General features: G+C 45.0%; 1 pseudogene; it reads right to left on the bottom strand.

Moving 5' to 3' along the window:
• Window positions 1-21,270: 21,270 nt before the first annotated feature.
• LOC116155266 (guanine nucleotide-binding protein subunit alpha-12-like) lies at window positions 21,271-22,378 on the bottom strand (annotated as a pseudogene).
• Between the last annotated feature and the right edge of the window lie 4,784 nt (window positions 22,379-27,162).

Here is a 27,162-nt window from a genome sequence, read left to right on the forward strand (position 1 = left end):
ATTACTTTTAAAAATGGAGGTACTGGGGATTGAACCCGGGACCTTGTGTGTGCTAAGCATGCGCTCTACCCCTGAGCGATACCCTCCCCTCCCTAGGTAGCATTTTCATATATCTCCCTCCCTTTCTTTGGGTTATTTATCGTATATCTGCTTCCCACACTGCATTATGAGGTCTCTAAGAGCAGAAATCATATTTCACTCATCTTTGATTTCCTATCCCCGTAGGATCTAATACAAACTGCAGAGAGCAGTTCACCCAATGTATCAAAGAAATTACAGCAGCCACAACAATACTGACTTGGAATCAGAACCGCACTCTGAATTCAGAAGTATTTACTCTTATTTCCCTTGAGGACCCAGGATCTTTTTTAAAATGTTAATTTGCAGTTTGAAACTGTTGAAAATACAAGAAGCAGCAGCAAAAGAGACGAAGCAGGCACTTTTGGATATGATAATTACACCCAGGGTTTGTTTTTATTATAGTTCTCCGGGCTTAATCATGCTCCTGATTCCATGAAATGTCATAGAATCACAGGACTGAGAAGGTCTCAAAAGGTCTTTAGTCTCTGTCTCCGAGGAGACATGAGTTTAAACTTCTGCAAACATTTGCTTACCCTGTAGTTTTCTTTTAAAATACCCAGGAAAGGAAGGACACACAGAGTTCCAAAGAGTTTTTCTTTTGCTTTTTCTTTCTTTTCTTTTTTTTTTTTTTTTTGACTAGGTAATATTTTATCTAAGCCTTTTTTTGGTTATGGTTTAACCATCTGATTATGTCTGTTCTCAGTTCTTCTTTTTCTCATCATTTCTGGGAGTCTTCTTTCTCTGGTCTCTTTCTCTGGTCTCTTTCTCCTTCTCTTTCCAAAGAGAATTTTAAATCCCTCACTGCCCTGCCATACAGAACAAGTTAGCAAGTGTTTCTTTTCTCGAGCGTGCGCCTGCAGCCAGTGGGTGGTTCTCACCTTTGACTGGTGGAGGCTAATTCAGTTAGTCCAGGACACACACCATGCTTTTCCCAATGGGGATGTTGGTGACTGAGATTTTTCTCATCTCATCACATTTTCATGTGCTCGTCTTCTGAATAAAACGACTCCATTCCTTCATTCTTTCAACACAGTGCTTCCTTTCTCAGAAAGATGATACCACTTTGTTTCCTCTCTTTTTGGTCCTCTGCTCGGGTCAACACCCATCATCTGGGTTTAGACCCGGAGCTGATTACAGGTTTCTAAAAAAGGCCAGATCAGTCCGGATTGCAGCATTCACGGGTGGTTGAAACTGCTGATGACTCAGTTCCTGGGATTTGCCAAATACCACCGTTCGCAGTGCAAACTGTATTTTCTTGTTATTATTTTAAGATCTTCATTTGTTTTCCATCAGATTTCTGGGGTTTCAACCCTGCTCATTTTGTTCTATTCCTAGACTTAATAGAGGAAGGCTATTCCTTTCCCTCTGCTCTTCAAGGCCAAAGCATTCTAAGGGTTAAAATGTGTATATGCTGGTTGTCCAACTAATTTCCTTGGGTCAGTTCAAGGCATATAGATTGTACCAACTCTGATCACTTGGTTGTGAACTTCCTGGCCTGCTGTCTTGAGAAAGACTTCTGATAAATGTGGTGATTGAAGTGCCATGCAGTATGCTAAGGAAATAGCGTGGAAGGGGAAACTTTAGGTGTTGGGAGCCACTGGAAGGACTCCCAAAAGAATCCTACAAGACTCTACCTGGTGTGCTAAAGCCTGCGAAGGAGAAGACCAGGTGAATAGGACAGGCTAGTAGGGGCAGAGAGTTCCAGGAAAATAAAACAGCGAGTGCAAAGGTGCAGGAGAACATGGCCACAGTCAGGCCAACTCGTGACAATTCAGCATGGCTTAAACATTAGACACGTGGCCGGGTGGGTAAAGGATGAAGATAAAGCAGGGTGGAGAATTTTGTCATGTCAGGCCTCGTAAGTCATGTTAAAAAGGCTAAGACTGATGGACACCCACTCAGAGTTCGTAAGAACAGGAATGACATGAATTGTATTTCAAAGGGCTGATAAAACTGGAGGCAGTGGGATTCCGGCAGCTGGTTGTAGCAACAGCCCAACAGAGAGATGATGGAGGCTGGGACTCAGGAGGGAAATGATTAGATGAATCTGAGAATTATAAATAAGATAAAATGGACAAATGAGATGGAATACTCTGCCACTCCTATCATTTTTGCCACTAAAATTATACAAGACTTAACCCTAATCAGTGAAATCAGGGCTGTATTAAGCTCTTGCTGGAAGCATACTGAGGAGGTACACCTTGGTTTCTCTGACAGTTTGCTTCTAAACAAGCACTGTCTGGAAGCAGAGTGACCAGCCTCACAGGGCACGAGATTCCAGTCTTGGGTGTATTTTGGGGCTGGATGCAGGAGGTGAAGTGCCGGCCCAGATGGTTCATTGACCTCAGCACCGATCAGAACACCCCTGCACCACTGTGAGCAGCTCCAAAGTCTGCATTTTAAAGTGGTCATAACTGAAACTTCTACAGAGAGGAACCGGAAGGTAAGAGGCACTCAAAACCCATCACATAAGGAATAGGTCAAGAAAGCAAATGTATTATTCTTCTTCCCATCCCAAATTATCCTCACTATGTTCCAAAATGTGGCTTATCAGAGAACGGTTTACCAAGGGTGGAGAGCTGCGGTCGGATGGTCCTCCCTTCGTGCAGGCAGTGGTCTGACGTCTTATTGTCATCAAGTGCCAACAATTCTAAACAATGTCGATGATTAAAAACACTTTCCCCATGGGGCGCTCTTCTTTTAGTGAGTTACTGTTCCCAGATGGTCTACAATGAGGTCAAACAACAGCATAAAATGCCCCGAAATAAAGTGCATGGTGACCCTCCAGTAACAAGATGCCTGCACCCTAGAGACACCCTACATGTGAACGTAAACCTAGTACCATCATCAAAATTCCCACAGAGAAACTTAGGCCCAGAGGTCAGGTCCCCTCACAAGCTAAAGTTGAAAGACGTCTGAGTCTTAGGTGACTGAGTCCCCCTCAATAACTTAAATTCTCCTACTCTTGTAAGTTAAAAATCTGTAGAAATCCAGGTGCCCTCTTCAGCTGCTTTTGCTGCTGCATCTAAGGGAGAGGGTGGGGTTAGGCTCCTCCCGCAGCTGCAGCCCAGGGTCCCTCTCACTGGCAGGACTGGAGGTCCTGCAGGGACCCCAAAAGTGCCCTGGGTGAACAACTTAACAAGACGCATATGTTTTACAGCACTGACTACATCCGCCAAATTAAACAATCAGTCAATCCCTGGGCCCTAGAACGGGTAACCAAGGGACACTTATTTCCCAAGAATCCAGTATATCATAAAGACTCCGAAGTTTCCCAAGTGGAGAGTGGAAGGAGAAAGCCGTCCTTGTTTCCTGGTTTTAGCTTCCCTAAGATATCAGAAGGTCAGTGCCTGAACTTCCAGAAGCCCCTTGGCCACCCCTCAAGGACGAGCAGGGAGAAGTCTCCCAGAACAAGTGCTGTGACCTTGTGTGTCCACCGCATCTTGGAGGAATATTCGCCTGTACGTACAGTCTTCTCTCCTGCAGAGTAGCCTTTGAAATGATTCTGCCTCCTTCAAAAGTTGAGAAAGTTGCAATGGGGTCTGTCCCAATCTCTGGGACACACTTGAAGCCTTTATTTCTCATCTGCGATGTTCACATCCTCCTACATCTCACTGCCGCATTGCGTTTGGCACCCCAGGGTTCATATGCGTGTGGGCTCTATCTCGCGTTCATGCATCGACTCTGCCTTATGAGAAAGCGATCTCAGTCCTCTGCCGAGTAGCTGATTCCACTTCCTCTGGCTATGAGGTTGTGTAGGTCAAAGAAAACGGCCTTCCGGGGGAGATTTCTTATTTGTATGAGATTCCCCAAATGGGGCACCACGGAATGGGGGATGACCCGTGAATCCATGTGCAAGGCTCATAAATTCCCAGTTAGACCTGGTTGCTGCTCCCCTCTTGGGAATGGAGAATGGAAGTTGGGACAGCCACTTCAGCACAGCTTAGGTGGCCCAGACCCTGAAAACATAAAGCCAGACCCTCCCTAGTGCTCTGCAACGCACGTGGGCTTATTATCTTTCAGTTTAAAAGAAGCAAATGTTACTCTGTCAGCAATGTTTAAAAGGCCTCTGGGAACAAAGACTTGCATTTGCCTGTGACTGAACCCTTGCCTCAAAGGTTCCTGCTGGCTCAGGCCTCCTAAGGCATCCGCAGAGGCTGCTGCTACCCACACAGGTACATGATGTGCAGTTGAAGGTTGATTCCTTTGCCAACACCCTGAGGCCACCCGCACCTACTAAAGGCCGATCACTTTGCTGAGGACAGAGAAGTCAGAGTGTGTTTGCCAGCCCCCGTGTCAACTGCCTCCAACTGAGGCCCCCTCACCCCCACCAGACATCCTGTTGGTGCTGAGACCTGCGGGCTTCAGTGTCCTTTCCGAGGCCCGAGTGGCCTCCAGTTACCATTTCTCTGAAACCAGCCGTGGATCAAGTTCTGCCTGTGGAATCAGACTTCCTAACCTGTAATCACCATGAAAGTGAAAACTTAAAAGCCTCCTGTGCAGGTGGGAGCGATTAAAAGCCAACTCCTTAGCTGGAAAGACCTCCATGCAGGCAGTTGCTCCCAAAAGAGATGGAAAAGGAAGGGACTGGCCTATGCATGGCCAGTTTCACCACCTAAATTCATCAGTAAGTGAGAAAGTAGATGGGCCGGGAGTGTTGGAACTACTGGGGCTCCTTCCTGAAGAAGGAAATATCGGGGATGGAGGAGAAATGAGCCTTTTTTCAGATGCTGCTGCTTCCAGAGAAGTAGTTTGGAAGCCTGGCTAACATCCAGAATCTCCTGAGAAATGTTTGAGAAATCCAGACCCCTGGGCCTGATAGCAGAGACTGGAAATCCTAAATGCTGCTACAGTTTTGTGCTGGTTTCCTGTGGCTGCTGTAAACCGTTTACAAACTTGGTTGATGAAAACAACTGAAGTTTATTCTCTTAGAGTTCTGGGGCCCAGAAGCCTGAACCCAGTCTCCCTGGGCTGAAATCAAGATGTGAGCAGGGCCGTGCTCCCTCTGGAGGCTCCAAGGGTGAACCTATTCCTTGCCTCTTGCAGCTTCTGGTGGATGCTGACAGGCCTTGGCTTGTGGCAGCCTCATTCCAATCGGCCTTCGTGGTCACATTGACTTTCCCTCTTCTGTCTGTGTCAAATTTTCCTCAGCCTCTCTCTTTTAAGGACAATTGGGATTGGATTTAGTGCTCACATTGATAATCATAGGATACTGCCCTCATCTTGAAATCCTTAATTTAATTGCATCTACAAAGATTCTTTTTCTAAATAAGGTAGCACTGATGGGTTTCAGGGACTAGTATGTAGACATAACTTTGGGGAGTGATTTTTCAGCCTACTACAAGCTTCATGGACATTTGCAGACATAAGATGGGTATCCACTAATATTCTCTTTTATTATGTATCCTTGACAGTTGCACTAATTGCCTTTTTTTTTCTTTCCCTTTTTCCCACTTTCACTACTTTATATTTGTTATGGCTGTCTTTACAAATTAATCCATAGGTTATGGGATATTGAATGGAAGATGGAATCGTGACATGACCAGAGGGGAATGGACATCACTCAGAGACCCTGGCCTTGGAATGGAAGCAACAAGGAATAATAAGGCTTTGGTTGAATACTCTTAACACAAGGACAAAAAATGAGCAGGTTTTCACTGGAACAAGGGCTAGTTGGTCAGCTTATGGTATGTAGGAGCATTTGTTTGAGAAGTGCAAGAACATAAGAATGGTGAATATCGGTGTAGGACAGATAAAGGGGTGGACTTCATAGACATTTTCGTCCTTTATGATTGCCTGTATCTGAGCTCTCATCCTATGTTTAGAAAATTTCCTACTTATGAGGCCAAATCAGCCTTCAATATGGAAACTGAAAATACCAAGCATTTTTTTTTTTTCCAATAAGGTCATGGCCCGCCTCTCCAAACTTTGAATTAGCATCTAGTGACCGGAAGACTCAGGTGCAACATGGATTCATCCTGCTGAGTCTGGCAGTTGTGGCTGCAGCTGCTTTTGGCTTCCAGGGGTGGACTGGAAGAGATTCTAGAGACAGCATCCAGCATCGGCAGTGTAAGCTGTGGTGACTACATCCAGTGATGGTGAAGTAGTTTCTTGATGGACAAAGTTCTGTAAGTTATTTGGATATTTGAGTTTCTTGGCTATTGTATCCTCCAAGTCTGTTCCTTAGCCTCAAAATATTCTATAAACTACTCCAAATGTTTTAAATACATTCTCTTTTTGTTTAATTAGCCAGAGTTTGCTTCTCATGCTTTCAACTAAGTACCCTAACTGATACAAATAAATTGGTTAATCTTATTAAAAATAAAAACAATAGATAAAGTGAAGCATATTGTCCAGAAAATGGAATAAAAATAAGAACAGGTAAAAAATTGGAGAAAAAGATAAAATTGGAGATCAAACCAGGAGAACCACCATCCATCCAAGAAGCATTTCAGAAAGACAGAACTGAGTAAAAAAAGAGGAAGAAATTATCAAAGAAATAATATAGGAAAGTTTCCCTCATTTGAAGGCTGAGAGTTTCTAGACTGAGAGGATCCATCAATTATCCAGATCAACAAACGCAAAAAGGCTCACATCAAGGCATAGAACCTTGAAATTCAGAGAAAAACAGATACAAATAGAAAATACAGATCACTTTCTTTTTTTTAAACATTTTTTAATTTAGTTATAGTCACTTTACAATGTTGTGTCAAATTCCAGTGTAGACCACAATTTTTCAGTTATACATGAACATAACATATTTTCATTGTCACATTTTTTTTTCACTGTGAGCTACCACAAGATCTTGTATATATTTCCCTGTGCTATACACTATAATCTTGTTTATCTATTCTACACATGCCTATCAGTATCTACAGATTTTGAACTCCCAGTCTGTCCCTTCCCACCCCACCCCCCTTGGCAACAGATCACTTTCAAAGTGTGAAAATTAGATGCCAGGATACTGGACTCTAGAAGACGGTAGGGAAATGTCTTCAAAATTGACTTTTACTTAGGTTTTTATAGCTAACCAATCTATCATCCATATAAATCAAAAGCCAAAAAAAAAAAAAGTTTTCCATGTATCTTTTCTTACAAGTCACTGGAGAATATGGTTCAGCAAGTTGATAGGGTAAAACAAGAGAGAAAAAGACACGGAATCCAGGAGTCAGAGACCTACTGTTCAGGATCGACAGCTTCATCCTCAGGGAGAAAAAATAGGACTAAATTATGTGGTTGGATAGTGTTTGAGTTGGCTAATTATTGACAGGCACTCATCAAATCAGCTGGAGCAATTGAAAAAACTTGGAATGTGTGCATACAGAAAACTAAGCAATGAAAAATAAAGCAATAACTATTAGAAAAAAATAACCTTTTTAGGAAGAACAGAAAGTTTGTGTAAATGGAAATTAATTGTAGTAAACTATACTGCCTTAGAATTAAGTAATATTTATATAACCCAAAATGTCAACTATTGATTTAATTAAAAATTGTGATATGAGTAAAGAGGGCGCGTAGGAGAGGAAAAGGCACAGAGGGCTGGGATTATGATAGAGCCAAATCCGATCTCAATAGAGGCCAGTAGATAATGTATAAAACAGGGAAATCAAGAAATAAATGCATAAGTATATTATTTAGAGAAATAAAGTTGAATACTAGAAGATACAATTAAATGTGAAGCCATGGTCGCCTCTGAGTTGTCAGACTAGGGCATAGCAGAGGATAGCTTTATTTTGTCTTTTAATACTATATGATTTGATTCTTAAGGAAAATTATAAATGGATTTGCACCACATACACCGTTAACTTAAATGTACCGCAGCTTCAGCTCTTCTTCTGTTCCGCCTTCCCCCACACCCCCCATCACTTTAAACAGGACCTCTCTTTGCCCTTGGTAAAAGGAGCTCTCACCTAGAAAACAAGGAGAAGTAAAAATCGTTTATTCTTTGCCTTTGAGCTTCCAAGCTTTTAGGTTTGACAATTAAGGATTATTCAAAAGTAATTTTGACTCAAAAGTAATTTTGAAACACAAGATAATGAATCCTCTTCCTGGTAATAAGAGTTAAATATTATTGAAGGTTTGCCATGTGCCAGGTCCTATTCTAGGCATGTAATCTATTCATCTCACTTATTCCTCATAAAACCCTAAAAGTAATAATGTACCTACCATCACATTGGAAACTGATGTCCAATTTTGTCCTTGGGTTGTGGGTGGGAAGAATTCCTGCTCTTTCTGGCTGACACCCTCTGATCTGAGATTATGCATTTGGAGAACTTGGAAAGGCTGGGATACTGTGGCTCTCATCCATGGACATATCACACCAGTCTGATGTTTATGATTGCCATTTTCTGTTCATGAAATCCTTTCCCACAGCCTTAAGTGGAGCAGCTGTAGGTCAGGAGCCGGGGTGCAGGCAGGTGCCTTTCCATCGCACGTGCTGGAGGTGGGCTGGAGTCCCTCTAGGGCCTGAGACTGCAGCGCCAGGCATGCGCGCTGGGGTTCCTCTTCCTTCTGCACTCGTGGAAGACGTAACTGATTTCTCACAGAACGCTTTCTGAGCCTGGACATGGCTTTAGGACTTCTTTTTCTCCTTCACAGAGCAGCGCTCTTTTCAGCAGCTGCTCATCGGATGTGCCTCCAGGCGAAATCTACTTGCCTTCCTTAGTCAATGAGATTGTTAATAAACATAATCTTTAGTTCTAAATATTAGCATTCCAGTAAGGTTTGGCCCCCTCCCACTCAGATAACTATATATAGAGATTACAAAGTGCTTTCACGTCAACTGTCTTATCAATCCTCTGAGCTCCCGTGTATTAAGCATTTATTACATGCCAGGCAGTCGAAACTCTACGAACTTTAATCTCTCTAAGTGGATATTGTGATTCCCATTTCACTGATGGGAACACAAGCTCAGAGAAGTCAAACGGCTTGCAGAAGCCCACCAGTTGGTAAATAGCAGAACCAGAAGTAGAGCCTGGATGTCTTGCAGGGCACATTCTGTTTCTTTCAAACACTGCCGCCACTTCAAGTTTCCAAACATTGGAGTAAATCCAGCCTTTTAGCCGGACGCCTGATGGAATCTTGCTGTTGTTTACTAGTTTTGTCCCTTCTCACACTCCCACCCCCATTTTCCCTGTGTGTGTATGTGTGTGTGTGTGTGTGTGTGTGTGTGTGTGTGCGCGCGCGCGCGTGTGCATGTGTGTCACACAAGCTCGCATAAGCGACATCCACTTACTTTAGGCCCTTGAAAACCTACTAGGTCTCCTATTTGGCCAAACAGAGAATTTTATAGTCTTGCAAACACAATTATTTTCCCTATGAGACCCAGTTCTCCACCTCTTGGAAAGACCTGTATATATATAACTGGAAAGTAAATTGCCAACGCCACCCTTAACCTGTGCAATGATTCTGCTGACAGCGGCTGAGCGAGTATAACTAAAGGGTACTCAGGTGCCTAACCTTATATTAACAAAGAATCCAGGCGAGTAAACGCGCAGACAGCCTTTCTTCACTTTTCTGGACTCTTGTCTTTGCCATATTGTATCTAAAGCATTTGGATCTTTACTGGAAAGGTGTGTTTTAAAATGGAAACATGGTTATTACATCTAATTTTCTGTCTCTCTTAACTTCTAGGTCTTCCAGTCAAAGTTAGATTTGCAGGCACTTCCTTCTATTGAAATTGTGATACCCGATTCCCTTTTCCTTTCTTTCTTATTATTTTATGCAAGTAAAAGTAGAATCTATCACAATACAGTATGGCTGTTGGGATTTTTTCCTTGAAAAAAATTTCTTTCTAAGACATGCACGTAAATATTAGAAGCAGTTATCCTGGGGGCAGAGAGAGGCTATATATGACTGTGGTCCCTTTTCCTTTGTGCTTTTATGTATTCTGTAATTAGGGAAAAATTGCTTTTAAAAATGGTGATAAAATCTCCATAGAAACATACATGTGCTAGATTATGCCTGAATCTGTAACATTTTAAGTAAACACAGACATACAGATGAAACAGAAAGCAAAATTCAGATGAATTTTTTAAGTGAGAACGAGTATATTTGAAGACATTCATATTTGAAAATCTGATTTGCACTATATCTACAACTACTTCTTTGCCAATAAAAATTATTTCCTTAGAGCACGTTGAAGGAGAAGTTTGAGAAGCCCCAAGTGCAGGGAAGGGTTCCAGCAATGTCTGCTAGGAATGTTCCGCAGAGGATTTCTATCCTGATAGAAGAAGGGATGATGACCTCTGAGGTCCCCAAATTTAAGATTTTCTAAATACCTTTAAAATGGCAGGCAGGGCCCATCAAAGTAAGGAGGCATCTTAGGTTTATAGTTTTGAGGTCTACTTCAAGGAAGATCACTTGTGTTAACTAGCATTTACTTAGAGAGCAACTTTCTTTTCTTCCATACAAGACCAGGTCATAAACTAAATGATGCTTTTCAAGGGCAAAATACCCCTTCTCCAATTGCTACAGAATGTTCATCATGTTTCCCCGCATGTCCAAGACACAGATTGACTCTCTCGTTCATGTTTATGGAGCTCACAACTTACATTTAAGTTTCAGATTCTTAGCTCAAATTTATTTGGCTTTCTGGCTGTGACCCATCTCCTTAATATCTCCAAGGCACAGTAAACCAGAGTGGGGTCATGTTGGTGGATCCCCCATGCCCACCCCTAGGTTCCACAGTTTGCTAGGAGAATGAGCAGGATGCAGCGTGTAGTGGTGCTCATGGTTATGATATACTGTGGTGAAACGATACAGGGAAAAACCAGCAAAGGGGGAAGATGGAAGGGGCCAAGTCTAGGGGGGGCCAGATGTACATTTACAAGTAAGGGTCCTTTCCCAGTAAGTCACACAGAACATGCTTAAATCTCCTGGCAAGTTGTGACAACATGTGTGAGGTGTGGTCAACCAGAGAGGCTCATTCAAGGCTTAGTGCCCAGGATTTTCATGATCCCTCCACCTGCCTCTGCCAGGCATGTACCCAGATTCCAGGCTCCCAGAAGGAAAGCAGGTGTTCTGCATAAACCATATTGTTTGTACAAGCAGTTCAGGCACCATGAGCCACTCTTATCTATTAATGGTGGGAACCCTTCCAAAAATCTAAGATTCTAGAAGTCAGCCAAAGGCCAACCTTGCAAGCACAGCTTCCTAAGGATAGCAGGTCTGGCCTACACTGTCCGTTCTTTTCTGCACAGTGGTCCTTTAATAGTTTCTGAAAAAGAGTTCTGGTCCTTCCAGCAAAGGAAGGAGCTCCATTTTTTTTTGTTTTTTTCTTTTTTTGTAGTTTTTGGAGTGAGCATAACCACTCTACAAACTTGTCTTCTTCTCTAAGCCAGAAAAACACCAGGAGGAATCACAGGGGGAGAATCAGTTGGGGATTTTTTTTTAATCCTTCAAATGGGACTAAATAAGTAGAGACTTGTCCACAAGAGCATCACAGGTTGGCTCAGGTAAATAACCATAAACGAGATCTCTCACCACAGCCCAGCGTCTGCCTTAAGTATGTGTTGGAGCAGGAAAATATACACGTGCGAGAACCACAGTAAGCACTTAGAGGCATCCTGCTGGCTGACTGACAGGGCTAAATGCTGATTGCAGGTTGAATACACAGTCATCACATTAAACAGTGTTTACCTGCCAGGATCCTCTTGTGTCTGGCTGGTGCAGCTCCTTCTCCCGCCTCACCTGGAGGCCCCTCAGGCACATGGTCGCTCAGTCCCTTCAGTTCTTTCCCTGGCTCTGGGTCCCTGGCGTATCTCCTAAGGCACCATCACTCCGGGATCCAGAGAGTTGCTGTGTTTCCTTCCTCCATTACTTAGCAGGGTCTCTTGGGAAAACCTGGCCCTACTGGTTATCCAGTCAGGGAACGGTGGTGTGACAAAGAGAATTTGGTGGGGAATAACCTCTGGAAAGATGAATGGATTGGCAAATAGGTGACCAGTCCCCCTAACCCCCTCCACCTGGGCTGTTAGTGGTTGGAGAGCCTTAAGGCAATTTTCCTTCTTGTCCAGGCAGCACTGCTAGTTCCTCAAAGTTACCATATAAATTGAAGGCTACTTCATCTAGGAATAAATAGCTTTTAAGGTCCTTTTTATTTATAAAATAAGTAACTTTTTAAACAAAATCAAATTTTAATGTGTTTCAGGGAACTATATTCAATTTCTTGTAATGAGCCATAATAGAAAAGAAACTGAAAAAAAAGTGTATATATATATGTGTGTGTGTGTGTAACTGAATCGCTTTGCTGTACACCTGAAACAAACATTGTAAATAAACTACACTTCAATAAAAAAATCAGAATTAAAAAAATACCCCCAAATTTGATGTGCTTGATTTTCACCTAGGCAGACAGAAATGGTAAAACCAACAGTGCTTATGTTTTAATTGTATTCTGAACCTCCCCAAATTATTTTTGTTAAGCAAAGTGAAAAGCAAAATGCAGTGAAATAAAAACGGCACCAGATCTTTCTTGAACAAAGGAACTCTGCGGACATGAATACATACTTGAATTTATGGGAAGACAACCATCAGTATTGGATTGTTTCTTTTTTTGTATAGAATGTGAATTGATCATGTGTGAAATCTAGGTTAATTTGTGTCTCAGAATTGCAGGACCCTCATGAGACTTGGGAACACATTGTATTTATGCCCATAGTAAAGAGAAAACTTTGCCTCCCTGGCGAATAATTCAGTCAAGAAAATTCCCTTGTTATGAGGAAGCATGGTTTCCCTTGAGAGTGTTGATTAGGTTAGAATCTAATAACACTTTCTACTGGAATATTGACAAGAGCTTATCATAATGGTTCTGTATTATTATAACTCAGTTCTGGTGTGATACAAGTTTTTATTAATTTACACAAGTAATAATTAAAATATTGATGTCTGGGGTACTCTATATTTCTTACGATATTATCCCATCAGTTCCTAATTTTATTTTTCCTACAGTACCTTAAAGAGCTGAAGCATGTACATTATTCATATATAATAGAGAAGAGAAAGTAACTGTTGAGTAATTGCCAAATGCGCCAAAGCTATTTAAACGGTAGACCCAACTCTGGAATTGATGTCACATATTCTTTTAACTGCACATTTCTGGCTCTCTCTCTCTCTCATTTTTATTCTTTTGCAATTTTTTTTTTTTTTTTACTTTTTCAGTCTCTCTCTCTTAATTGTGGTAAAAAATGCATAACATGAAACCTGCCTTCCAAAACCCTTCAAGTAACACTACCGTATTGTCAACGATATGCCCACTGTTCAACAGCAGATCAACCACGTTATTCTTATAAAACTCATTAAATTAAAACAGACTAAGAAGTGTGGCACAGGGCTGTGTTTACCAAGTACTGTGGGACATTTGGCACTTTTAGGTGAGAAATGGACCAACACTTAAGAAGCATATGTTTATTTTAATGTGAATTAGGATAGCTGGCCAACACATCGGTCTCCCTTGCGAGCGTGAAATGAAGTTTGCATTCATACTCTATTTATTTAAAGGAGAAAGAGCCAAATTAAAGGACGCTTAGTAAACAACAGCACACATATGACGAAAGTCTCATAAGCGGCGTGAAGCTGACTGAAGTTTGGAAAGTGTTAGCATCTTTGGGTTCAAATTCTTGCTCCAGCACTTCTGACCATGTGAATTTGAGAAAGAGGTCACGTGACCTCAGCCCTCTCACCAGCTGAAGGAGAAAAATATTGCCTCTTTCCAGGGTTGTTGTAAGGACTGGATGTAATATGTATCAAGTTTCTGGCACCATGGTTGACATATCGCAGACACTTAATTAGTATTGATTGAATTCTTATATGTCAAGGTTGTTCTGAGCTTTACATATATTAATCCAATGCTAAAAAAAAAAAGAACAAAAGAAAGAGAAAGAAAGAAAAAGAAGGAAAGAAAGAAAGAAGGAGAAAGAAAGAAAGAAAGAAAGAAAGAAAGAAAGAAAGAAAGAAAGAAAGAAAGAAAGAAAGAAAGAAAGAAAGAAAGAAAGAAAGTTAGTTATAGGAAAGAAACAATGAGGAAAGTGAGACCCAGAGAGGTTAAGGTAATACTTTCCCAAGTCACGCAACCAGAAGATTGTGGTAGGGAGCTTGAACTCAGGCAGTCTGGCTGTAGATCCAACCAGATGGCGGTACAATCTACCATCATGTACTAAAGTTTCTCATTCAGAGGCCTTTCTCCAGGGGCACCGGGTGGTCCCTGATATGTGCTGCAGGGACACCCAGGTTGTTCAGCATGCCTGGGGATGGATGGGGCATGTATTAAAGTAATTATGGGACATGCTAGTGCTCTTGAATAAGATAAGAGGTTGGAGTTCATTTGGTAGATAATGGGGACCCTTTATGGGCTTCAAAATGCTCCAGATCCATTTTTAGGTGAGGGCATAAAAAACCCCAAATGAACGAATAATGAGTGGTCCAGCCCTCATTTTACTCTAGTGAGAAACAGCTGGTAAAAATCCAGTGCAGCAAAGAGGAATAGATGCTCTGGGAGAAATCTACATGAAACAAATTTGCATGAAATCAACATGAAACAATCTACATGAAATCTACATGAAACACATGGAATAGAGGGTCAATTCTGCTCACAGAGGCAGGGAGAGAGAAGGCTTCACAAAGGAGATGGAGAAAGCTGATCTTAAAGGGTCCGTAGAAGGTTTTGAGCAGGTCACAGTCAGAGCTGTGCCTTTTAGCACATAGCCTCTTGCGACAGCCCAGGGAAATGAGTGCCTGACCCTGGGTGATGGTAGCAAGAACGAGGGAGAGGAGAGGAGAGGCAGGTTTGAGGTGGATTATCAGGGGGTGGCAGTCACATGTGAGGTCCAGGGAGAGCAATGACCTGAAGTCTCGTGACTGGGGTGCCATAATCAGGGACAGTTCATGGAAGAAGAGAATGAATTTATTTGAGTTTGAGGCACCTGTAAGACATAGAGTTTAGACAAGAGACTAAATGAAGGAGATACCGGGTTTTGGCAGCAGCTTTCTCTCCAGAATGACTCTATTAAAAGCCATGCTACTGATAAGGAAAGAAAGGGGGCCATTCATGTTTTTCCCCCATGATCTCAGGTTAGTCTATTAGCCTTGCCATTGTCACGAAGGCTCAAGGAATGAGAGAGATTAGGTGTGATTTCCGCAGGTGAGGAGTGGGGACCATTGCACATCCAGCTCTGGGCTGCTTGGACAGATTCTCCGTTGTTCATTTACATCTAGATTTGCTTTCTTGAGGACTAGAGAGGGTGTTGTTTTAGGGAGTGGATGAGCAACTTTTGTGGAGTATTTATTTACTTGTGAGGTATTTTTAAACTTTCATTTGGCAAGTACTTACTGAGCAAATGTGTATTGCTAAGTAGTAGGCCGAGTTCCTGGGGTCAGGGATGCTTGTTTTATTTTTTATTTATTTATTTTTTTTTGTGGGGGGAGGTAATTATGTTTTATGTTTGTTTGTTTGTTTGTTTTTAACGGAGGTACTGGGGATTAAACCCAGGACCTTGTACATGCTAAGCATGCACTGTAACACTGAGCTATACTCTCCTCCCGAGGTTGGGGGTGGGGTAGGGAAAAATACACAGCCCCAGCTCTCCTGGGACTTACATTACAAGGTCTAGGAGCTAGTAAGTAAATATATGAAGTATTTAGGAGTAGGCTATACAAATGCCTTGGGGAAGAGGATCCAGGAAGGTAGGGCAGCAAGTGCAAAGGCCCTGTGGCAGGGGCAAACCCAGGTTAGCTGAGTGAATGCCTTTATGGAAAAAGAAATAAATTGCTATTCTCAGCCATCACCCCTTCCCTGCTTGAATTTCAGGAAAGGGCTCTGAATTTCTTAGTTACTAAATTAAAAAATTCTTCTTCTTTTTTCCCCCCCACAGCCTGTTACTTGGTGTGGCTCTAGGCCTGATTTGTAACATGGAAGTCAGCCTTGCTGAAGCCTTGGAGATTTCACAGCCTTGGCTCAAATGCTCTGGGAAGCAACTGCCATCTAGTGGCAAAATGAGGAAAAATACCTCGTAGATTTGGTGACTTCTGTTACCCTGTCTTCCAAGTCAATTATTCATTCCTCTGCATTATCTGGTCTGCTTTTGACTGCCTTTAGCTTGGCTTTTATCTCAGTCATTGAGTTTTCTGGTTTTTTTTTTTTTTTTTTTGAGTTTTCTGTTTTTAATTGGCTCCTCTGTATAGTTTCAATTTCCTTTTTACAGTATTCTCTGTCCCTATTCATAGTCTCTCCTACTTCCTTCAGTGCTTTTAGCTCCCCCCTTTTTGAGGTCATGATCTAGTAGATTGTTGAGGTCTGTATCATTGCTCATTCTCTCAGGGGACTTCTCTTGTTCTTTCAATTGGGGGTGGTTCCTCTGCTTCTTCATTTTACTTACATCTCCCTGGCTCTGTGGATTTAGGAGTATCAGTCATCTACTGTGGTCTTGAAGGGCTGTTTTTGTTTGTTTTTATTTAAAGTGGGAACGTTCCTGTGCAGACGGTGTGCAGCTATTAGTTTTGTTGTGAGGGCTGTTCTTAGTGTGGATGGTTGCCGCATCTTTCTTCCACGAGTGTTGGCTGTTGTCCCTTTGACCTGGGTGTGGTTGGTGTTGTGGTGATCAGAGCCTGCCCTGATTGTTGTTGTTGCGCAGGACTCCTTTTTTGTTCTGTGGTTGTCACAGCCCTGACAGGGTCTTGGTCTGCTCCCCTGTTGCTGGAATAGAGACTTTTAGCCCTGCTTCTGAGCTGCGGTGTGTGGTAGGCAGGGTTGGAGTGCTTCAGCTGGGAAGAAGAGCAGGCAGATGTGCACTGGGAGCTGCCCTCTGTGGTGTTGTCTGTCACTTGTCATGCGGGCTTACAAAGTGCTCTTTGCTGATGTTGCCTTTGTCCTCACCTTAGCTATGGGAATGTCAGCCACCTGCTCTGCTGTCTCTCAGGTTCTGGGCCCCAGGAACCACTAGGGCAGATGCGCCAATGTCAAGTGCTAGAACCCACCATAGTTAGAAGTCACACACCTGAATCCATGGTGCACCACAGGGTCAGCGCAGACCCCAGCCCTGCCTCTGTGTATGGTACCCAGGCCTGTTGTAAATATCCGTACTCGCCCCCACCACGCACCAGAACTCTGCTCACTGCCTGTTTGTCCCAGAGGTGCAGGTCCACAGAGGGTCCAGGGAGAGCAAATCCACCCTCTCTTCCTGGGTCTGTAAACAAATCTCAGTCCTGCCTGTGAAGCTGCAGGGCTGCTGGGCATGGATTCAGTTCTCAGCCCCATCTCCCTGCAGCAGTGATGGCTATGACCAAGCCCCACCTCTCGTCTTGTGAGAACACACCAACAGTGGAGGCAAGTGGAGACAGTGGCTATGGCTTGGCTGGATTGCACCCCTCCCCACTATGCACACCAGCAGTGGTGCTTTTTTATGGGAGTCCCAGGGTTTTTTGTTCCACACACCCCCCCAGCCAGAACTCACACCACCCTCCAGTCCCCCAGCCTCACCACCGACCTCCAGTCCCGGCTTGTCCCTGTCTGCTCGTGTCTAGGGCTGGGGACTGCAGGGATCCTCCACATCAGTTCATCATAGCTCTGTCTGACAAGTGGCTGCCACTCTCTCCTCCGAGCCTTGGAAGCTCCACTTCTGTCCCCGCTGATGTCCCGGTGAGAGAGGGGGCGTCCCAGTATGATGGTGCCTTTCTTCCTATGCTGCTTCCTCCCTGCATGACCAGTCCTGCACCTATATTTTTTTTCTCTTTCTGTTTTTTTCTCATACTGGATTTTGTGAGAATCCTCCTGTATTTTGAAGTCAGAGACTCTCTGCCAGAGTCCAGTAGGTGTTCTGTGTGATTCACTGGGTCTGTAGATGTAATTCTTGGTGTATTTGTGGGAGAGGGTGAGCTGTGAGTCTCTCTACTCTGCCATCTTAGCACCTCTCCCTTATGCAGTTCTGTACAAATAATATGCAAGGCAATATTTTTAGTTATTTTTTAATAACTGCAAAATAATGGAGTCCTGGGCTGAGAGGCTGGAGAGTTGAGACCCAGCTGGGTTCCTCAGAGCCCCTTGACAACTGCATCCAGCAGGAATGTCTTTGTTGAAGGAGGCAGGTGCCACTGGGTCCAGAAGAACCCGGGTTACTGGCTTTGATCACTTAGTGTGTTGTAGGATTGCTCAATGGAGAATGTACTGTGTTCCTTCCTTTTCCTTTACACACGTTGAGAAAATAAACCACAGCAATCGTGAAATTAGAACTTTGGTGAAACATATTGCAGAAGAACCAGGAAACACGTTGCAATGGAGCCTGCTGGGTGCCGCTGCAGGCTTGGTGGTGAGCAGGAGAATCCAGCTCTTACAGGTAAACAGAAAATGTGTGCAAGGGAGTCTTGCTTTGTTCTGAGTGGTGGTGAGTATGGGACATAATAGAGTGTTAGAACACTCATATTTCACGAGAACATTGAAAATATGAATACATAAGACAAGATGTAGATTCTAACATTTATCATGTGACCTTGGGCAAGAAAAATAATCTTTCTAAACCCCATTTCTTCACTTATAAAATGCAACAATACCCACCTTTATAGGATTGTCATGAGGAAAAACGATATACCATAAAGTAACCAGCATTGTTGTGTTTAATAAAGAGTCACTATTACAAGGATTAAAGAGTCCTTATAGAATGAGCTTGCAGATAAACTCTCTTTTAACAGTGTAGATAAGGGCTGAAAAATATTGACCTCATCTTCCCCTTAAGGATCTGTTTCAAATAGAGGAGGTGCTCCATTCTGAGCACGTGCTGTTCTTGCCGCCAGGAGTTAGGTCTGAAAGCAGGATGTTGTCCTAATTTGAAGGCCATGACAGGTGGAAAATGATCCAGTGACTTTTTTTTTTTTTTAAGAAATGTTAGCTCTAATTTTATTTATTTATTTATTTATATTTATTTTTATTTTTTTTTTTTTTTAGAAAAACACCTCAGCTAAGAAGCGTGCACGCACCTCGCATGTAAGCAGCGCGACAGCGAGGAGATGCCTAGTCTGAGGGAGTTTATTGTTGCTCTTTTGCAGTAACAGATGAGGCGCGACTGTGTCCCGCTTCTCCAGCATCTCAGTGAGAAAGACAACAGGCAAGGACAACAGAGGAGTTAGAACACAGGAGCCCCAGGCCTGGGGGGCAGGTGGCTGCGCTCTGCGCGCAGGACCGCGGCGGACGGGCCGAGCCGAGCCTTCAGACCGCGCTCTCCTCCTCCAGTGACGAGGAGTCAGGGCGAGGGGAGCGGGCGCCTTCCGGGCCTTCTGAGTCACCCGCTCAGCCCGGACAGGAGGAGAGCGGGTCAGCTCTGAGCCGGGCGGGGACCCGGGCCCGGGGTCCGCCCCGCTCGATCGTCATGGCCTCTCATGACATGCCCGCGTCCAGGTCTGAACGCGAACCAGCAAACGTGTGCGACCACATGAGGGACAAACAGCGCGCACCGCCGTGCTGCTCCAACCCGCCGGGAAGCCGCTCAAACGCCTCCACCGGCCACGCCGCCCGCAGGGCCGCCCCCCGCCACCAGGGCCCCGGAGGGCGTTTCCAAGCCGGTGAGCAGCACGTGAGCCACCCAGAGCCCCCGCGGCGACACGGGCCGCCCACACCGCCGTCCGCAGGACGGCGACGGGGCCTCGGACCTGCCTGGCAGAGCCGCGGGAGCGTCCTTTCCCCTTCAACCGTGGTCGTCGGCCCTGGTCCCGGGCCGTGCCCTCCTCCAGGTTATCAAGGGCCACAGGAAGCAAGACCAAAACAGCAAGTCTCCTCCAGCCAAGGGGCCAGCAGAAGCCCCAGCCACCGTCAACAGGAAGCCTTGAGCACTGAAGGGAAAGAGGGCTTCACGTCGTCTCCTCATTGAAACGCTGATAACAAGGGTGACTCCGGAGCAGGCCTTCCTCCTCCCTCTCCTCTGGGTCACGTCTGCCAAGGTCACTGTGGGGCTGGCGGGGCGCAAGCGAGGACCGGGAACAGTGTGGCCCGAGGACGGGGCCTAGGGATGTTTTTAGACCACCGCGACATCCGGGTACCACTGACAGAGGGCGCCTTTTCTCTTTCACATGCTGGGAAAAGCCCTAAACGTGCCAGACAGGACAGACCTTTCAGCAGAGTCCCACACAGCGGGGACCAGGTCGGAATGCAATGTAGTTTTAGACACAGACACCTGGACAGTTGGCTGAGCGTAAGGCTGACCAGCTCACGTGCACATTCCCAGCCTTCGGCTGTTCCACCAGAGGAGAGCCACGTCCGGCGGCGCTGGCCTGTCGTATGTGTGCGGTAACAGAAGCAAGAGACCTGGATCCGAATCTGGACTCGGGGCCGGCCGCGAGCGGCCCGGCTGTCAGAAGGCACTGGAGGAGGGGCAGTGCGGAGGACTCGGGTTTCCCCGGGGTCCACGGGCCTGCCAAGAGGTCAGGTGTGTAGCAAGTCACCAGGTGGCTGGGACGTTAACGAGGGCTCTGCTGGCAATCCGGCCGGCTCCCAGGAGCCCCTGAGAGGACAAGAGGCAACCTGCGACGTCCGGAGAGGGAAAAGCTCCCTGCAGCCTACTGCAGGTGTCGGGAGACGACTCCAGAGAAGAAGAGTCATCTGCAAGGCCAGTTGGTTTAAGTCTGCCGGGGTTGGGGCGGGTGGGCAGAGGGGAGGGGACATTCACCGTCAGCATCGTGTGTATCGCAGGGCAATGTGACACACGGTGGGGGCATTAAGGCAAGCCCACACCTGCGAGTGCTCACTGGCTTCCTGTACAGCCGGGGTCGGGGCCTCTCGGGAAACTGGCACAGGAGGCTGAAAAGGCAGCTCGCCCCCTTGGGGGTGGCGCTGAGGCCCCGCGGCTGGGGGGCTGTGGGTGCGGGGGCTCTGAGCTCGGCATGAACTTCACTGCCTACAACCGTCACCAGGCAACGCTCCTTACTGAGGACTAATGAGTTGGAGAAAAGCCATCTGCGAAGCCATGGGTTTTGTGTTTGTCATTAATGAGTGTGCGTGCGCGCACACACACGTGGTCCTCGGCTGAACTGTGTCAGAAAAGAAACAGTTTCTGTAAGAGGAAAGCGAGCTGTGTTACCAGGCATTCCGCATTAACACCAGAGTGGCCGCTTGGGTTTTCAGTGGTTGCACCAGCCGCCAGGCTTCAGTAGCTAATGTCGCAGCGGCACGGCCCCTGGCCGGCGGGCGGAGGGCAGCGGGCACGTCCGGCCACGGCGGTGAGGGGCCCCCTCACTGCAGCATGATGTCCTTCAGGTTCTCCTGCAGGATAGTGTCCTTCACAGCGTGAAACACGAAGCGGATGTTCTCGGTGTCTATGGCGGTGGTGAAGTGGTGGAAGAGGGGCTTGCTGCGGTTCCGCCGCTTCCGGTCGAAACACTGGACCAAGTAGCGCTGCACGTCCTCCAGCCTGTGGGGGTCGCCCTTGAAGTCCGGGAAGTGCTTCTTGATGCTGACGGTCTTCACCTTCTCCACCAGCAGGTCCATCTTGTTGAGGAACAAGATGATGGAGACGTTGAAGAACAGCTTGTTGTTGACGATGGTCTCAAAGATGTTCATCGACTCCACCAGCCGGTTGGTGCGCCGGTCGTACTCACTGGAGGAGACCATGAACAGGATCGATGTGATCCCGTCAAAGCACTGGAACCACTTCTGACGCTGAGACCGCTGGCCACCCACATCCACCATCTTGAAAGGGATTTTTTTTAATGACAAAGTCATGCCCCACGATGCCCTTGGTGGCCTTCCTCGCCAGCAGGATGTCCTGCTTGCTAGGGCAGTAGTCCAGCTGGCCGATCCGGTCCAGGTTGTCCAGGAGGTACTTCACTGATTCACCCAGCTGGAACTCGCTCCTCCGGCTGAAGGCTTCCCTGATGCCAGAGTCCCTCCAGAGCGCGCTCAGGGCAGGGACGTACAGCTGAAAGGTGGCCGGCTCCACAGGCAGCCCGGCTTTGTTCTCGAAGGCCATGAGGAACATTCCATGCTTCTCGTTCTCCGAATGCTGCCAAGCGATGCCCATCTTGTCTCGGGTGTCGACAAGGACCCTCGAGCCCTTGAGGATGTCGTCGAAGATGGTGTCGCGGAACTCAGCAGCGCCTTCTGGTCGAACTCGCGGCCGTGGATGATGCGCATCTGCTTGAGGAAGGTGGACTTGCCGCTCTCGCCCGCGCCCAGCAGCAGGATCTTGACGAGGCGCCGCTGGCGGGCCAGCCCCGCGTCGATGTCCCGGCTGCGCCGCCCTGCCTCGCGCTCCGCGTCGCGGGCCCCGCCGGCCTCGGCCGGTAGCAGGCAGCGGCTGAGCGTGCGCACCACGCGGGACATGGCCGCTCAGGCCATGGACCCCGCGGCGGGCGGGGCGGCAGCCGGCCGCTCCCTCAGGCCGCGTCCGCCGCCGCCGCTCCGAGGCCCGCTCTCGCCCGCCGCTCGGCCCGGCCGCTCTAATTTTAAATTCGTGAATCAATCCTTTTTGTAGTTTCCTTTTTTCTTTAAACTTTTTGTTTTTTTAATTGAGTTATAGTCATTTTACAATGTTGTGCCTTTTTGTAGTTTATTCAAACAGGTTCAGGTCTTACAGAAAAAGAAAAAAAGTGTCAACGTTTAAAATGTTTATTAAAATAAAACCTCTGTAACCCATGAGGCCAGAAACTCAGCTTACAGAGACCCATTAGCAAGGAGTGAGGCAGAGTTTTCCTCCATCACAGGTGATAGATCTCTGCTCAAGACAGCGTGAAGGAAGCTTTTTCATTTTGTAAATTTTTCCACATTGATGAAAAATGCGTGATCTTTATCTCTGTATACTAAGTAAAGCCATGCCATACCTCGTTGGCCTCATCATGAATGAACACCCAGCAGGAAGAACGTACCCATGTACATAAACAGCTGCTGTGTGATCACAACACACAATGCAGTTCATCTTTGATCTGTCAATGACTAGGGATCAGTTCTCAGTTTCTTCTTGTCTTTCTCTGTGTCGCTGCCTGGGTGACCTGATCCAATCCCGTGTCTCTACACAGGAACCCAGTGGTGATCCCCATGCTCAGGATCCTCCCAAATTCAGACCTAGGTATCCCACTGCCGACTGGACGTCTTCAGAGTTGTTCCTTCTCCAGACTTGAGCACCTCAGTGAATGGACACTCCATTCTCCTAGGTGTTCAGGAAACAAAGGTGGGTTATACTTGACTTCTCTTTTCCTATTACACCACTCATTCAATCAATTAGCAAGTTCTGTCCTCAAAATATACCCTCAAGATGTGAAGAAAAAGGAGCCTTCCTACACTGCTGCTGGGAATGTGAATTGGTGCCACCATTATGGAGGACAGTATGGAGATTCCTCAGAAAGCTAAAAGTAGACTTACCATATGATCCAGCAATCCCACTCCTGGGCATATATCTGGAGAAAAATATAATTCGAAAAGACACCTGCACCCCAATGTTCACAGCAGCACTATTTACAATAGCCAAGACATGGAAACAACCCAAATGTCCATTGACAGATGGCTGGATAAGAAGTTGTGTTATATTTATACAATGGAATACTACTTAGCCATAAAAAAGAATAAGATAATGCCATTTGCAGCAACATGGATGGACCTGCAGATTGTCATACTAAGTGAAGTAAGTAAAGAGGGAGAATAATACCATATGGTATTACTTAAATGTAGAATCTTAAAAAAAGGCCACAAATGAACTTATCCTCAAAACAGAAACAGACTCAGACATAGAGAACAAACTTATGGTTACCAAGGGGAGAATGGGGGTAAGAAGGGATAAACTGGGGGTGATTTGAGATTTGGACCTCTTGGAGAAGGATGGGTGTTAGCCGTCTTGATTGTGGTGGTGGTTTCATTGGGGTATATGCATCTATCAAAACTCACCAAATCATTCATCTGAAATATGTGTAGCTTTCTGTACAGGAATCATACCATAATAACGTGTTAAAAAATAAAAATTTTTAAAAGTACCAAAGAAAACTCCACCCTCAGGCTATTTCTCGCTGCTACCACCACCATCTGCTGCTGCGCATAGGTGTCGCCTGTTTCTCCTCTTCTGCTCCTCTGGTGTATTGTCCTTGGAACAGCCAGTGATTCTTTTAAAATACAAGTCAAATAATTATGCTGTTTCTCTTCTTAAATCTCTCTAGAATCTAAAGTCTATATAAAGCTCTGAAAGGCCTTACACGATCTGCCTCCCTGCCACTTCTCACTTGGTCTCCTCCCCTGCCCCCTCCCCGCCTGCACCCCCCCCCCCCCCACCCAGTTCTCCCCAGGTCACAGGAGCCTCTCACTGCTCTGCAGCTAAGCCTCAAGACCATTGTCCCAGACCATTCCTCGGGGGTGCTCTGACCCAGATTGGTTTGTTTGCTCACTTCCTTCAGATGGAGGTCTCAGGTTCTCACTAAGAGCTCGGTGTAATTCACCCCCGAACACACTTTATCTGTCACACTCTCTCTATCCCCTTACTCAAAGTATTCAGTGTCAACCAGACAACAGAAATCATTCTGAACATTTGAAACAGAAGACAGTTTATGCAGGGTATTAGTTCTGTGAGTGGCAGCTGAGAAGCCGGCGGGGACGTTGGAGGAACCCGGGAGTTAGAAATAGCGGGGGAATTGCTCATCCCCCTGCCCCCAGGAAGGTGGGAGAAAGCCACTTCCACCACGTGGCTGGAGCAGGTGCCACAGCGGTTGTGGCCCAGCTGGAGCACAGGGGACACAGCCACCACTAGAGACACTGTCTTCCCCAGCGCCAGCCGTCGGAGGACCTCACCCAGACCTGGGCTGACACTGAAACCTGTGCTGGCCTGCAGGGGGCGGCACCCCCCACCCTGTTCTGCGCAGAGGACCCAGTCCCAAGGCAAACAGGTCTTCCTCAGAGCATTTCTTCTCCTTGACATATTTACGGTTTTTTATTTCTTGTTGCTCTGCCTTGACTGGAATATAGGGTCCATGAAGGCAGGGGCTTTGCTGCTTTGTTCACTACTAAATCCCTGGCTCCTAAAACAGTGCCTGGCACATAGTAGGCACTCAATAAATATGTATATTATATAATATATATAATACATTATATATATATATACTTAATTGAAGTGTAGTTGATGTGCAATAGTTTGGCCTTTTCTAATTCTTCATATATTTGGAATCATAAGATATGTGGTCTTTTGTGTCTGTCTTCTTTCATTTACCTTAATGCTTTTAAGATTCATCCATATTGTTCATTTGTTCTTTTTATTGCTGAGTAGTTTTCCACCATCTGTTTATCCATTCACCAATGATCGACATTTGGGTTGTTTCCAGGTTTTAGCTATCTAAATAATCAAGAGCATTTATGCACAATCAATTATGGGAGCATGTTTTCATTTTTCTTGGATGAACATTTAGGAGTGGGGTCATTGGGTCACATGGTAAGTGTATGTTTAACATTACAAAAAACAGCCAAAGTGTTTTCCAAAATGGCTGTATCATTTTTCATTCTCACCAACACTCTGAGGGAGTTCCAGTTAATCTGCATTTTGTCAACATTTGGTGTTTTCAGTCTTTTAAATTTTAACCACTTTGGTGGGTATGTAGTGGTATCTCATTGTGGTTTTAATTAGCATTTCCTTAATGATTAAGCTGTTGAATATCTTTTCATGTGTTTATGTACCACTCATACAGCAAATATGGCCATTTAAAAATTTGAGCTGTTTATCTTATTTTTGAGTTCTTATTTCAGAATTCTTTATATATTCTGTATTTATGTTATAATTTATATTAATATTTTCAAAGCATGTATCTGATACAAGTCCGTCATCAGACATGTGTTTTGAAAATATTTTCTCCCAATGTGAGGCTTGACTTTTCATCCTTTTAATATTGTTTCTTTGAAAAGCAAAGGTTTTAAATGTTGATGGAATTTAATTTGTCAAGTTTTCCTTTTACGATTCATTCTTTTTATGTCCTGTCTAAAAATCTTTGCTTAATCCAAGGCCACAAAATTTTAAAAAGTTTTTTCTTCTAGAAGTTTTATACTTCTAGTTCTTTTATTTAGAGATCTATGGCCCATTTTGAGTCAATTTTTGTGATAAATGTGAGGTAAGAGTTGAGGTTATTATTATTATTATTATTATTATGGTGTGGATATTTGATTATTCCAGCACTAATTTTTGCAGACTAACCTACTATCTACTACATGCTAGGTATTAAGCTGCAGTTCTTAAATTTTACTTTCAGTTTCAAACATGCAATTACTCTTCTCTATACCTTTCCTTTAGGAATCTGATAATACCAAACTTAAGGGAAGATGTGTTAGTTGGCGGACTAGCTGTAGAATTCCTGAGATTTTCTATGCTTACTTTCTATCAATTGACACCTACCCAATCTATCATCTCACCAGATTCAGCTGACAATCTGCCAACTTCTGGGTCAGAAAATTTATGTAGCTCTTTGCTCAGCATTTGGCTTTAGGGTGAAAGGCAAAACCAAACAATAAGAATTTAGAAACTCAACAGATAATGTAGTATAACAAAGAGGACAGGAACTTTCTACCTAAAAATTTAGGCTCAGGTGACCCATATCCTCAAACAGAGGGAGGAAATCTCCACATTTCTTGTATATGAGATCAGTGTGCACAAAACTTCATCTTAAACTCTCTAAGGAATGGTTCAATGCATTGGTCTATGCTTGGGGAGTTGGAGGGAACACTACTTTACCACTCCTGCTAGTTTCTTAATTGTTGGGGGATGACCTTTAGCGTAACACTTCCCACTTGTCTCTTTGGGAGGAAGAATAACTTATCGATCAGTGAATCTGGGAACAGAAACTGGGCACATGTAGCTCCATCCTCGTTTCTTTCTCTTTGGGCTCCATATTGTGTTTAGGAAGCTCACATTTACGGAGAGGTCTGGTGTTTCCAGTTCTCCCCATGACTTGTGAGTAAGAATATCTCACTCTAGAATTTGATATTAGGAATCTTGCCCACAGATATGTTCTCCAATATAAGCTTTATCAGTAACGAGGGTGGAATTTTGCTTTTCCAACTGTATGTTATTTCTCAGTGGGTTCAGAACATCGATGGGGATGAAGGATGCAGTTTATTGGGTCTCTCCAGCTCCAAAGGTCCAGACAAAA

This window comes from Camelus dromedarius, chromosome 12, assembly GCF_036321535.1.
Source record: "Camelus dromedarius isolate mCamDro1 chromosome 12, mCamDro1.pat, whole genome shotgun sequence".
NCBI lineage: Eukaryota > Metazoa > Chordata > Mammalia > Artiodactyla > Camelidae > Camelus > Camelus dromedarius.